Consider the following 14,942-nt stretch of genomic DNA (forward strand, 5'->3'; position numbering starts at 1 on the left):
TTATCCCCTGTGTTTCTGTCATTTCCTCCCTCATAGAAACAGCTTTGTGATCTCAAAATGAAGAGATTGAATGAGAATGCTGGTCGTGGTTTTTTTTTTCTTCTTATCCAATGATTAAAACTTTCTTTATAAAGAGCACTGAGGGAAACATGTCAGAGGGCTTAAATTATCTATATTTGCATGAGATGAGTTAATAATAAGATTGAATTCTTCTATTTGCCTCTGGAACAAGACTCATTTCTCTGAGAATACATAACACACAGAGAAATGCACATTTCTATGTGATAGCGTGCATATGCAAATATGCTTAAGAATGTCCATGGGCGAAATTAGACATATGCTTTTAATATATAAATTTTTATTTCTCAACAAAGGAAATGCTACAGTTACCTCTCTGTAAAGCTCTCCCAACTGTCTGAATTGATTGGCTGATATAATGTTCAGGGTATTTTTTGGTTGATTTCCTAGCAATCAGAGAGAACGTGACAATTCACAGTATTTGATTTTTGTGGGTTGGTAATGGTTCAAACGCATGGGAGTAATTCAAAAGTTTGCTTTTGCGGGTTCAATAATTCCATCTCCATTTCGAAATGAAATGATACATTTTTTTTAAAGCAAGTAAATAATGCATGGTGTGATGGGATGAGGAGAGTATTGCTCAAATTCACATCAAAAAGCATCCTCTGTCATACTGCTCAGTTCTCAGAGCTGTTCCATTAGTGCCCCTTTAACATGTAATATTTTCCAATTAAATGTGTTGGTAAGAATTATTCATTTTAATAATTAAAGAGCTTGCCCAGCTCCCTGAAGAGCGTTACCATGGAGGCCCAGCTCCACTGCTGGGAATAATCACAGCATGCTAATGTAAGGAGAGGGTGACAGTTGAATGCTACTGTTGCCATCGGGTGAAACTAACTTGGGGCTCATTTCAATGGCTGGGCCCTGGGACACCCGTGAAGTGACCTTTTGCTGTAGCAGGCTGCGATGTGGTTTGGTTTTGTGGCTAGAATGCAGTGCAGAATTTATCAGGTATTAGGTATTGAGATCATGCTCTGAGACATTCTAGGATGATACGAGATGGCTTTCTGACTGTCTTTAATATTACTTCACTATTACACAGTGATCTCCCCCACTTGGGTTTTGTGATGCCTTAGGGCTGCCATGAAATTCTGCAAGGAAAATTTTTTCTCATTCTAATTAAAAAGAAACACATGGCCTTGGGGTTTTAAGGAGAGGTTGATATAAAAGCAAAGTTTGAGAAAGGGTCATAACTAAATGCAACAGAAATCCTCAGTCTGTTGGCTGTAGCTATGTTGAATCTGGGTCTCTGGGCTGGTAGTGAGACGCTGACTTCTTGGATATAAAATGCTGGCAAATGTCATCCCAGCTGACAGTATTAGGAGACTGATAATTCCCAAATACTTGAGTTCCTATTATAAGAAAGTTATATAGTAAAGCAAAACCCCCCATCCCATTACTGAAAAAATTGATAAGAATCATGGTAACCACCACCACTAATCATAACCTAATTAAAAAAGTCTTGCTTACAGAGTGTTGACCACAGAATGCTATTCCAAGTGCATTACATAGATGGACTCATTTAACTATCATCTACAAAGATCAGGTCCCAGATTCTGATAATTTGCTAGAGATCCCAGGGGTGATAACTGTTCTACAAATATTACTACTCCCCTTTTGATGCTTTGTGACTAGTACTATGCACCTTTCAAACTACTCTTACATCTATTCATTTGATTCTTGTAATAGACCATTGAGGTAAATTAAGAGCCATTTTTACGTTAATTGTACAGAGAAATTATGGGATGTTCCAAAAATTTAACAGCTCATTTTGGATTCCCAGAATTTTCAAATTGGAAGTATTCTACAGTGTTTTATTGGTGAGAAAACTGACTTACAGAGATTTGTGGTCTGCTCAGGCTTTATGTCTTGTCACTGTCATTCTTATGAGTTTCCTGTGACATCAGTATTTTTGCTTTGATGATCAGAACTGGAGCGATCGTTCCTTGCCTTTCCTTGATAAGAGGCAGCCTTGCTGAGTTGTTCAGGAGCACTCGAGGAACAAGAACAGAGACGAGGTGGCCTCTATAAAGGGTTCTCATTGTTTCCCAACCTGGTTAACCTGAAAAATGAAAAAAATGAAAAATTACCAAAAGGCATCAGAGGGCAGAGTGGGGAGAGAAGATTACCTGTCTGCTTTCTGACCCCCTCCCTGGAATAGGAGGGAATGAGTGCTTTCTGGTTTCTCAGGCAGTGGGAGGACTGGAGTGCCATCCCCCACAGGAGCCCAAGCTTCAGTCAGCCCTTCTTGGGGTTGGCGTGCTCAGAGTGTTTTGTCTACATTTGGGAGGAGTCAGGGTGTAGATGTGAAGTGTGAAGGGGTGGCCAGAAATCTGGGCTATTGGAGCCAGCTGTCTATGTTCCTCCCAGGGTGGATCCGATTCTCCCATCTGTCAGTGGGCCTCACCACCATCTTCTCTGTAATCCAGGGCCTATCTTGACAGATGGTTCTTAATGTGATATTATAGCTGTTTTTGCTTTGGGGGGAGCTCTCTCAGCCCTCAACTTATAGTTAACATTTTAGCTACATCTTTCTCTGTTATCTTTGGGCATTATATAGACAAGACCTAGTATATGCACTGGGTGGTATAAATAACTTGCTAATTCTAAGTTCAATACAACAATACACGCACATGATGCCTGTAGCTCCTCTGAACTGAAGTTAGAGTCATCACCCTCTGTTATGAGAAGAAAGGGAGAGAGAGTCCTCGCGTGGTTTGTCCCCTAAGTACTTCTGGGTCCCTGTTGTCCTGTTTTGCATGTCCCCACATTACTATGATTTACTACTCATCTGGCTGACTTAATCAGGGCACGTTCGGTTGCAAGGAATAAAAGTCTTTTTTAAGAAAACGAGGGATTCATTTCAAGGATACAACAGGGAATTTCAAGGTAATTTATAGACAGGAAATGAAATATGGCTTGTTTTTATGGGCCTGGGACTTGGCAATAGTCAGAGGGCAAACCGTCTCTCTCTTTCTCTCTTTTACTTTTACTTTCCAGAACCTCATTGTATCTGTTGTCTGCTTTTCTTGGTGATCTGTGGACTGTCTTCTGCTGCTGGTGTGGCCTGTCATGGCTGTCTCCAAATGGCAGCTTCACATCTCAAATTTCTCCTATCTTGTGATCACAAGCTGCCAGCCAACTGATCTGGACTGTGTGTATCAGTTGTAAGCAACAGAAACCACCGTAGCATTTAAGCAGAAAAGGAATTTATTGGAGAATATTGTGAGGTTCACAGAATTGTTTAGAAGGGCTGGAAAATGGGCAGGAAAGAGAAGACTCCACAGCCAGAACCACAACCGCAGAATATACCACAGAACTGGTCCTGTGGGGACTCCACGGCTGCCGAACACTAGAACTGACTAATCCTTGGACCACTGATGCTGGAGGCACTCGGATCCTGCTAGCACAGCTTTCATGGCAGCTCACCCTGTTCCTTCTGGAATAAGATTCAGTAGTGTCCCCACATCTGAGTATCACTAGCTTCCAATTCAAAGCCCACGGCAGGTATTTCTGACTGGTCAAGCCTAGGTCATGTGCCCGTTCTTTGTCTGCAAAGGAGGCTCGGAAAGCAAGTATCAGGTACTTCTAGGCTTTGTAGTGGAAAGAGGGCTGTTCCTCCCACCATGTCTCATAAAGTGGGACATTAAATTTCTTTTTTTTCTTCTCTTTTTAAGAATATTAATTAATTAATTAATTTATAGCAAGCAAGCAGGGGAGGAGCAGAGAGGGAGAGAGAGAGAGAGAGAGAGACAGAGAGACAGAGAGAGACAGAGAGAGAGAGAAACCCAAGCAGGCTCCAGCTGTCAGTGTAGAGCCTGACGTGGGGCCAGAACTCACAAACCATGGGATCGTGACCTGAGCTGAAACCAAGAGTTGGACTGTTAATTGATTGAGCTACCCAGGCACCCCAAAGTGGGAAATTTCTCAAACCTAAGGAGGAGATTTAGATTCTAGGCAGTCCCCCAAGAAACAAAGCTAAATGGCCACTACACTCAGTGTCCCTGTTCCTCTCATCTGAATGAATGTGAATTGTCTATTTTGAGTCAGGTATCCATCCCTAGACCAGTGGCCTGTGACCAGTGAACACTGATGCTTTTGTACAGAGGGCTGCACTTTCCCAAACTGTGGTTGACTGTTTTCTTCTCCAAGAAGCAGGAGTGTGTGTGAAACCACGGCTGGGAAATCATGGATATTTCGATTTCTTTCTTTTTTTTTTTTTAATTGAAAGTATTTTTAATGTTCATTTACTTAGAGATGGAGAGCAAGCAGGGGAGGGGCAGAGACAGAAGGAGACAGAGAATCCCAAGCAGGCTCCACGCTGTCAGTGCAGAGCCCAATGTGGGGCCTGATCCCACAAACCATGATACCGTGACCTGAGACGAAATCAAGAGTCAGATGCTTAACTGACTGAGCTACCCAGGCACCCATATCTCTATTTCTAATAATGGTTCTTGATTAATATCCTGAGGTGACTTGTAAAATTACTTGCTAATTTTCTGTTAGTTGCATCAATATGTGTATATGCTTTTAGTGTCCCTAGAATAGAAATGGTTACTTTAGGGGGCACCTTGGTGGCTCAGCTGGGTGAGCAGCTGACTTTAGCTCAGGTCATGATCTCATGGTTCATGAGTTTGGGCCCCGCATCAGGCTCTCTGCTGTCAATGCAGAGCCCACTTCAGATCCTCTGTCCCCCTCCCCGTGTCTGCCCCTCCTCCTCTCAAAAATCAATAAACATTAAAAAAGAAAAGAAATGGTTACTTTGGGGCATTTGGTAGCCTCATGGACTTAGATCTTCCTGTAGAAGATTCAGTTTCTTTTCCTGCTTAGGTAATGGAGAAATTCAAGACTACTTCTTGGCTAGAAATTTGAAATTGTAGCTTCTAATATTCACCATATTGTGTCTAATGAAACAACTCTTTGGGGCTTTGATGAAGGTCTGGCAAGTATTATGTTTGAGAACACCTACCTGTGTAGGTGTGTTAGCCTACTCTCAGAATAGGTTAAATGTGAAAATGGAAAAATGCTTTGGAAAGATAAAATACCACTAAATAATTATTTATTAGAATTACTTTGTTTACTCAAAAAATACATATTGAGTGACTTTTGTATGCTAGGCACTGTGCCAAACTTTATTAAAGTTAATTTTCTTATTCTTTTTTAAAAAATGCTTATTTATTTATTTTTGAGAGAGAGAGGGAGAGCGAGCGAGCATAAGCAGGGGAGGGACAGAGAGAAAGAGGGAGACACAGAATCTGAAGCAGGCTCTAGGCTCTGAGCTGTCAGCGAGAGCCTGATGCAGGGCTCGAATTCACAAACCATTAGACCATGACCTGAGCTGATGTTGGAAGCTTAGCTGACTGAGCCACCCAGGTGCCCCCTAAAGTTAATTTTTCTTAAATGGGCAGAGGACCTGAGTAGATATTTTTCCAAAGGAAACATACAGATGGCCAACAGACACATGAAAGATGCTTAACATCACTAATTATCAAGGAAATGCAAATCAAAACCACAATGAGTATAACCTTATACCTGTCCGAATAGCTTAAATAAAAAAGACAAGAAATAACACATGTTGGTGAGTATGTGGACAAAAAGGAACCCTTTTGCACTGCTGGTGGTAATGTAAACTGGTATGGCCACTGTAGAAAACAGTATGGAGGTTCCTCAAAAAATTAAAATAGAACTACCATATGATCCAAGAATGCCACTACTGGGTATTTACCCAAAGAAAACAAAAATACCAATTTGAAAAGATAGATGCACTCATATGTTCATGGCAGCATTATTTACAATAGCCAAGATATGGTAGCAACCTAAGTGTCCATCAATAGATGAACAGATAAGGAAGATATGGGTATATGCACACATAAACCCAAACACACACAGAAGCGTGCGTGCGCGCGCGTGCACGCGCGCGCACACACACACACACACACACACACACACACACATCACGCAGGAGTAATATGCAGCCACAAAAAGTCGGGATCATGCCATTTACAACAACATGGATGGATCTAGAGGGTATTATGCTAAGTGAAGTAAGTCAGAGTGAAAAAGACAAATACCATATGATTTCACTCATATGGAATCTAAAAAACAAATGAATAAGTAGACCGAAAGCAGAATCAGACCTATACATACAGAGAACAATTGATCGTTGCCAGGGGGGTGGGGATGGGGGATGGGCAAAATGGATGAAGGGGAATGGGAGATACAGGCTTCTGGTTATGGAATGAATAAACCATGGGAACAAAAGGCACAGCATAGGGAATATAGTCAATAATGTCATTAATAGCGTCATATGGAGACAGATGGTAGTTATCCTTGTGGTGAGGATATTATAGTGTATAGAGAAGTTGAATCACTATGTTGTACACATGAAACTAATGTAACATTGTTACATAAAAATTAAATAAAATTTAAAAAATTAAAGTTTTTCTTTTAAGGATCAATGCTCATGGTAAATTGAAATAAAAGAACTCTTTTCAACTGTAGCCAAATAAATAACCAGTAAGAGCATATATAGCTGTGCATAGTAAAAGCCATATATAGCTTTTTTGTTTCTATATTTTAATAATTTGGATATCTGGGAGTCAGGTGTGGGGAGACTGGATACCTAACTCAATATTACAGTCCCGTCTCGAGAGAGTTGAAAAAAATCTTTTTTCATTTAATAAAGAATTCTGAAACACTTTCTGGAGTTTTTGTTTGGGGGCCTGAATTTTAAGAAGTACAAGTGGGAATTTCTCTTGAATGAGGTAAGTGGTGCCAGGAGCAACAATTATCATTAATGTTTACTGTTATTTGAGCTTTACAGGAAGAAAAAAGAAAACGCATGGAAAATACCAAAGTTGGTAAGTTATAAAAGGAGTGTATGAGAAGCAAAACACAAGCAAGAATGAATACATGAAAACTCCGTTATATTGAGGGGCAAGAGTCGTAGAAAGGTTTCCTTCATTATACGTAGGCCGATTTAAAAAGTATGAGGGGCGCCGGATGGCTCGGTTGGTTAAGCGTCCTACTTCGGCTCAGGTCGTGATCTCTCAGTTTGTGGGTTCGAGCCCCGTGTCAGGCTCCACGCTGACTGGAGCCTGCTTGGGGTTCTCTTTCTCTCGCCCTCTCTGCCCCTCCCCGACTCATGCTTTCTCACTCTCTCAAAATAAATAAATAAACCTTACAAAAATTTTAAGGGGTGCCTGGGTGGCTCAGTCGGTTAAGTGACCAACTTCGGCTCAGGTCACGATCTCGCAGTCCGTGAGTTCGAGCCCCGCGTCGGGCTCTGGGCTGACGGCTCGGAGCCTGGAGCCTGCCTCCGATTCTGTGTCTCTCTCTCTCTCTCTGTCCCTCCCCCGTTCATGCTCTGTCTCTCTCTGTCTCAAAAATAAATAAAAACGTTAAAAAAAAATTTAAAAAATTTTAAAAAGTATGAGGCTGTTGTATGGAGTTGGTAAAAATATTTGGACTTTGGAAGGAAAATGTGGAACATGGGCAAATATTAAAATAATATTAGTGATTTACTCCATCGTCACTTATTTTACTAATCCACTTTACAATCCCCATCCACATCTAATCCGTTTCGAAGGTCTTTTGTGTCCCAGAAAGATGCTGTAGTTGTGTTTCCAAAGTAATGACACGATTATGTCATAACCCAGAGTGGTGGGGCCATTTTGCTTGGCAACATAGTTGTATGTGAGATGTAGCAAAGTAAACTGTGCTCTTTGATAGCATTTTCAAAAAGGAGAAACATGATGACATGTGAAATAGTAATTTGTATACACAGTAGGATTAAGACCAGTCACTATAAAATAATCTCCTTAGGCTTCAGGGGGACTGGGTTTTCTTTCAAGGGGCAAAAACACATAGAGCAGCAGGCATGACTGTAACATGGACCCACATGTTGTCAAATAGTCCAGTGGAATAAGACCGTCCTGTAGTCAGTCCTGTTCAACAACAACGTGGGTGGATAAAACCCTCTTGATACTGAAGATGAAAAATCAAGTCGACTTACCATCCAACTGAATTCTCTAACATAAGAGTAGGCCAACTTTCTATAAAGGGCCAGATTGAGAATATTTTTGGCTTCGGGTACTGTGGTCTCTGTCACAACTACTCACCTCTGCCAGTAGAGCACAAAAGCATCCATAGACAATGTGCAAGTGAATATGTATAGCTGTGTGCCTGTAAAATTTTATTTATGGGCACTGTAGTTTGAATTTCATATAACATCATGTGTCATGAAACATTATTCTTCTTTTGATTTTTTTTTTCAGCCATTAAAAAAATGTAAAGACCATTCCCAGGTTTGTGGGCCATACAGAAACAGGCAGCGGGTCAAATTTGGCCCATGGGTTATAATTTACCAGCCCTGCTTTAAAAAATGTACTAGCATTTTCCTTTTCTCAGAGCTTCTAAACTAATTAGGATTAAATGCATTTTCAGGAGGCACAGCACATTCCCTATTGTGCCACAACTGTATTTTAAAATATTGTGGTCTGACCTCTCATGTCCCCCTTCCCCATCTCCAGCTGTTGATATCTTCAGTTTATAATGTCTAGAGTGTGAAATGTAGCTATACTGGTCAGGGTTTATAGATTTGCTGTTTCACTACTCTCTTCCACATTATTTTATTCATCTTTTCTTTCCCCAATTTTGTAACATGATTCCTAATCCCCTGCCCTTCACTCTTCTCTCCAAATCTAATTTGTATGTGACATATATAATCTTCTTTAGCAAAGATACTTGCTGTGACTCAAACAATCCCTCCATTCGCTCTTGGTTTCTTACTCTTGAAATGAGAGAACACACATTTTAGTCTGGATGAATAAGAGAAAAAAAATGGAGTTGAACACCAGCCAAAATACAGGCTTTGCATAAGATGCCCAGCTAATTTCCCTCAGCTTTGTCCGCTCTATTAATTTTCTGCCAGTTGCTTATGTTCTCACAAATCTTATACATCCTCTGGATGCAGAAGCAATACTGGCGAAAGCTCCTATTTGAGCCAGATAAGCAGGGAGAACTCAGCCAGTCTTACTATTATAATAAGAAAGCATTTCCTAATTCAATTTAACCGATCATAAGGGTGTGAGCATGTGTTTTTCCATAGACAGTATTGTGTAGAATCGGGGATGCTAAAAGCCCATACAGTTGAGTATACATCCTCAGGGAACTTGCAGTTAGAGGATCTACTTAATATATTTAAATAAAAATATACAACAGTAAATATGCCACCCAAGCTGACCAAGAGAGTAGCAGCGTTGGAAAACAAAAATGCTTTTTATGGCTTCTTTACCTTCCTTCTTCCACCGCTGCACCTTTAAAGAAGTTTTAGTCCCTCTCATGTTCTTCTTAGCCTCTTGGGTGGCTGAAGGGTTTCTCAGACATGCTGTCTTTTGTAATTCCAGCTTTATATCGTCATGGCTTGATGCTACACCTGGCTGAGCACATGCTAGATCCTAGCCCAGAAGATTTCTGCTAAGCTGAACTCCCCACCTGGGCAGTGCCCCTCACCTGAGGGTGCCTGGCTGTCTTTCCTCTGTTGTTTCTAGCTGAGAACCCTGAAGGTCATGTCACTTGTCTGGAGGAAATGTCTTCTGTCCATTTTTGTTACTTTCTGCTGCAAGGCACTGCTATCTCCACTCAGTTTCTTATCAGCTAGAGAACAGAGCTCTAACATTTTAATTTCATGTTTATTGCAGTCCTGTGCTCCACCTCAGGACTCAGGAACCGATCCTTGAAGACTATGCTGTGAATAATTTGAGGGTCATACACCAAAATATAATCATCTCTTCCCTAAGAACCCAGTCATCTTGAACCAAACATATACACCTCGATTCTCTCTTCTCTCAGCATGAATCTCTTCCCCTAAACTTGCTTGGCCACTCATTCATTTAGATCCCAGGCCAGGCAAATCCCATAAGCCCCACTGACATGCTCAATGGCCACACAGCTTGGATTTCCATTCTGGGGGCTCCACAAACAAACATAATTAACAGGCGGAGTAAGTCACACAAATGAAGTAGATAAGTAGATAAAGACTATGTTTGAGCTAGAGTTGTCAGAGGAAGAGTCTGTTGGGTGCGAAAATTTGAGCTAGATACTGAAAGGACAAAAATTGAGAAGAAATGTGTGAAAGGCATTCCTTATATATTGTTAGTCAGTACTTTTTGGGGGCATACATCGGAGTGTGTACTCTGCCCTGTACCATGTTTCAATTGTATCTGCACAAGATGTGAGCGAATTTGTGTGCAAGAGAGGCTTAATGGAAGACATGAGATTTCAGAAATTTCTGATCACTTCCCTGAAGGTTTAAGAGGCTCTGACCAATATTAATTCATAAGATTTGTTAGGATAAAGTTTTTTGGAATATCACCAAGATGAAACCCAGGGTGAAGTGTGTTGTTTCTTTTTGCATTTGCTTTTACAGCTTTTCCTTTGAATAGAGTTTTTTAATCTCTAGGAGGTTGATTTTTGAAAAGCAAGATTTGTTTCTGTGGTAAACCACCAAAAATGACCAAAAAAAAAAAATAAAATAAAATAAAAAAAAAAGAAAAAACACAACTAGTTGAATTCTCATGATTCTCATAGTTTTGTTTGTGTTGAGCCAAAAGACAGTGAAGGGAGAATGATTACATGTGGCATAGGAGAATTACTAAGATTGAAAACCAAAAATTAATTGTGAGGTTGTAATAGGTCTTAGCACATGATTCAAATTCTTTCTCTTTATGAATTTTTGTTGTTTAATGATAGAGGGTACTCATAACACACAGTTTCTAGGGCTGATGGACCCAGATATCGTAGACTGGTGTCTTGTATGATCTTCTATAATTCTTTTTCCCTCAACACTAGCATTTTCACCACAAACAAGGTTAAGGCCAAAGAATATTGTTATCAAATCCTTCAAAAGTTTGACCATGGATGTATTTAAGGGGAAATTTGAAATGAAACCTGGTACAAAGGGCTAGTATCCAAAATCTATAAAGAACTCACCAAACTCCACACCCGAAAAACAAATAATCCAGTGAAGAAATGGGCAGAAGACATGAATAGAAACTTTTCTAAAGAAGGCATCCAGATGGCCAACAGACACATGAAAAGATGCTTAACATCAGTCCTCATCAGGGAAATACAAGTCAAAACCACACTGAGATATCACCTCATGCCAGTGAGAGTGGCTAAAATGAACAAATCAGAAGACTGTAGATGCTGGAGAGGATGTGGAGAAATGGGAACCCTCTTGCACTGTTGGTGGGGATGCAAACTGGTGCAGCCACTCTGGAAAACAGTGTGGAGGTTCCTCAAAAAATTAAAAATAGATCTACCCTATGACCCAGCAATAGCACTGCTAGGAATTTATCCAAGGGATACAGGAGTGCTGATGCATAGGGGCACTTGTACCCCAACGTTTATAGCAGCACTTGCAACAATAGCCAAATGATGGAAAGAGCCTAAATGTCCATCAACTGATGAATGGATAAAGAAGATGTGGTTTATATATACAATGGAATACTACTTGGCAATGAGAAAGAATGAAATATGGCCTTTTGTAGCAACATGGATGGAACTGGAGAGTGTTATGCTAAGTGAAATAAGTCATACAGAGAAAGACAGATACCACATGTTTTCACTCTTATGTGGATCCTGAGAAACTTAACAGAAAACCATGGGGGAGGGGAAGGGAAAAAAATAAGGGAGGGAGCCAACCCATAAGAGACTCTTAAAAACTGAGAACAAACTGAGGGTTGATGGTGGGTGAGAGGGAGGGGAAAGTGGGTGATGGGCATTGAGGAAGGCACCTGTTGGGATGAGCACTGGGTGTTGTATGGAAATCAGTTTGACAATAAATGTCGTATTAAAAAAAAATGAAAAAAGAAATGAAACCTGACAGTAGGTCTGTGGATTTCTTTTGTTCATGTCACTCAAGAGAAGCAGTGGAAAATGATCAAAAGACTCCAAGGTTTAGAGTCACAGTGCTGGTTTTTGAAGCCCAGGTTGGCCACTTGGTGACTGTAGACCCGAGTCAAATTACTGTCTCCGAGGCTAAGTTTTTTTCTAGGAGAAATAGGGATAATTACAGAAATTATGATATTTTGGTAAGATAACATCTCTTGAGGGCAAGGGACTTTGTTTTTTTCTTTCTTGTAAACACTAAAAGCCTAGAATGATGTTCAGCACATAGTAGGTGCTTATTTGATATTTGTTAAAATATGAATTAATGAACATTAAGGTGAAAGTGACCTGCACATAGAAGGTGTCTATATTAGTCAAGGTTTTCCAGAGAGAGAGAGAGAGAGAGAGAGAGAGAGAGAGAGAGAGAGATTCATTTTAAGGAATTGGCTCACATGATTATGTAGGTCAGCAAATCCAAAATTTGCAGTGTAGGTGAACAGGCTGGAGACCCAGGAAATAGCCAGTATCACAGTTTAAATCTGAAGGCTGTAAGCTGGCAGAATTCCCTTTTGCTCAGGGGAAGTCAGTCTTTTACTCCATTTGGCCTTCAACTGATTGGATGAGGCCCACCCACACTTTGGAAGGCAAACTTCTTTACTCAGAGTCTATTGATTTAAATGTTAAATCTCATTCAAAAACATCCTTGCAGAAACATTTAGAATAATATTTGACCAAATATATGGGCACTGTGGCTCATCCAAGTTGACACATAAAATTACCCATTTTAGTGTCTAAAAATGTGGATTCACACATTCATCTTATCCCTACTAGACAGTGGATTATTATAGAATTATCAATTACCAGAGCATAAACCCAGAGTAAATTTATTATCAGTAACCATTTTTTTGTAGAAGCAGATAGAGAAACATAAGTAGAGCATTTCTTTATTGATGTACTAATATCTTATTTCTTACAGATTTTTTTTTCCCTCAGCAATGAAAATACACAGTTGGGCTATATTTGAGGGGCTTTGCCTGCTCTTTTGCCATAAATAAGTTTCGTTCTTCTATCTTCTCTGGAGGCACCTTCATCTTCTTAATACTTTTATTTTTTTAATGTTTATTTATTTTTGAGAGAGAGAGTGAGACAGAGCGTGAGTAGGGGCGGGGCAGAGAGAGAGGGAGACAGAATCAGAAGCAGGCTCCAGGCCCTGAGCTGTCAGCACAGAACCCAACGCGGGACCTGAACCACAAACCGTGAGATCATGACCTGGGCCGAAGTCAGATACTCAACCGACTGAGCCACCCAGGTGCTCTGTATACTTTCTTTTTTTTTTTGGGCGCCTAGGTGGCTCAGTTGGCTAAGCATCCAACTTCAGCCCAAGTCATGATCTCATGGCTCGTGCGTTCGAGCCCTGCGTCAGGCCCTGTGCTGACAGCTCGGAGCCTGGAGCCTGCTTCGGATTCTGTGTCTCCCTCTCTCTCTGCCCCTCCCCTGCTGGCACTCTGTCTTTGTCTCTCTCTCTCAAAAATACATGAAAAAAAATTAAAAAAAAATACTTTCTATTTTTAATAGGGTGCTAATCATGGAAGATGTGGTCATTGGTACTACCAGGCTTAGAAATACAAGCTCATTTCTTGTGTTGCCATTTATGTTCCCTTTAGTTTCTTCTGGCTGCAAGAAGCGGAGGCCTACTTCTACTTATTCATGTGAAAGTGTATAATAAGGATTCAGGAATATGTCACAAGAATCTAAGGGTGCGTGTCTTCAGCCAATTTGCAGGGGACCTGGAAAATGTTAAAGAATACAAGTTACTCTCTCAATTTCTCAAGCATTACCTGGCACCTTAGTTTCCTAGGGAAGCTGTAATAAAGTACTGCAAATATAATGGCTTTTAAAAAAACCCAGGATTTTATCTTCTTAAATCCTGGAGACTAGAAGTCTGAAGTCGAAGTGTTGGCAGAGCCCTGCTGCCTCTTCCTCTGAAGGATTTAGGAGAGAATCTTTTTTTTTTTTTTTTTCTTTGCTGCTTCTGGCTTCTGGTGGCAAACTTCGGTGTTCATTGTTTTATGGCAGCATAGCCCTGCCTCTGCTTTCATATGGCCTTTTTCCCTGTGTTTCTCTGTGTGTCCAACTCTACCTCGTTTCATAAGAATACGAGGCATTGGATTAGGACTCATCCTAATCCACTATGATTTCATCTTAACTTGATTACTCATGTAAAGACCCTATTTCCAAATAAAGTCACATCTAGAGGGACTAGAGGTTAGAATTTGAACATATCATGTGGGGATATACCATTTAACCCAAAACATTTGATATCTCATCCTTGGTCAGGGTGAGACTTATATACATTTGATGACTGAGCAGCCCTTAAAACTGTATTAATCAGCAAGATATCTTCTAGAAACAGACAAGAGTATTCTAAAATTTATATGGAAAGACAAAGGAACTAGAATAGTAAAGGTTTTTTTGAAAGATAAGAACAGAGTGGGGGTAATCATTCTATTTTACATCAAAACCTATTATAAAATTATAGCAATCAAGATTGCATGGCATGGGCACAGGGATAGAGTCATAGAGCGATGGAAAGAAACAGAGAACCTAGAAATATACACAATTAAATATTCCCAACAGATCTTTGACAAGCACGCAGAACCAATTCAATGAGAAATGATAGTCTTTTCAATAAATGGTGTTAGAACAAGTGCATATCCATAGGCGTGAGCACACACACACACACACACACACACACACAAAAGAAAAAAAAAGAAGGAAAGAAAGAAACTCGATCTAAGCCTTACATGTTATACTAAAATTAACTCAAAATGTATCATAGATTTAATTTTTAAAAAAATTTTTAAAATATTTGTTTTTGAGAGAGACAGAGTGCCGGGGGAGGGGCAGAGACAGAGAGAGACACACAGAATCCGAAGCAGGCTCCAGGCTCCGAGCTGTCAACATGGAGCCTG

This window comes from Prionailurus viverrinus, chromosome D4 (assembly GCF_022837055.1).
Source record: "Prionailurus viverrinus isolate Anna chromosome D4, UM_Priviv_1.0, whole genome shotgun sequence".
Taxonomy (NCBI): Eukaryota; Metazoa; Chordata; class Mammalia; order Carnivora; family Felidae; genus Prionailurus; species Prionailurus viverrinus.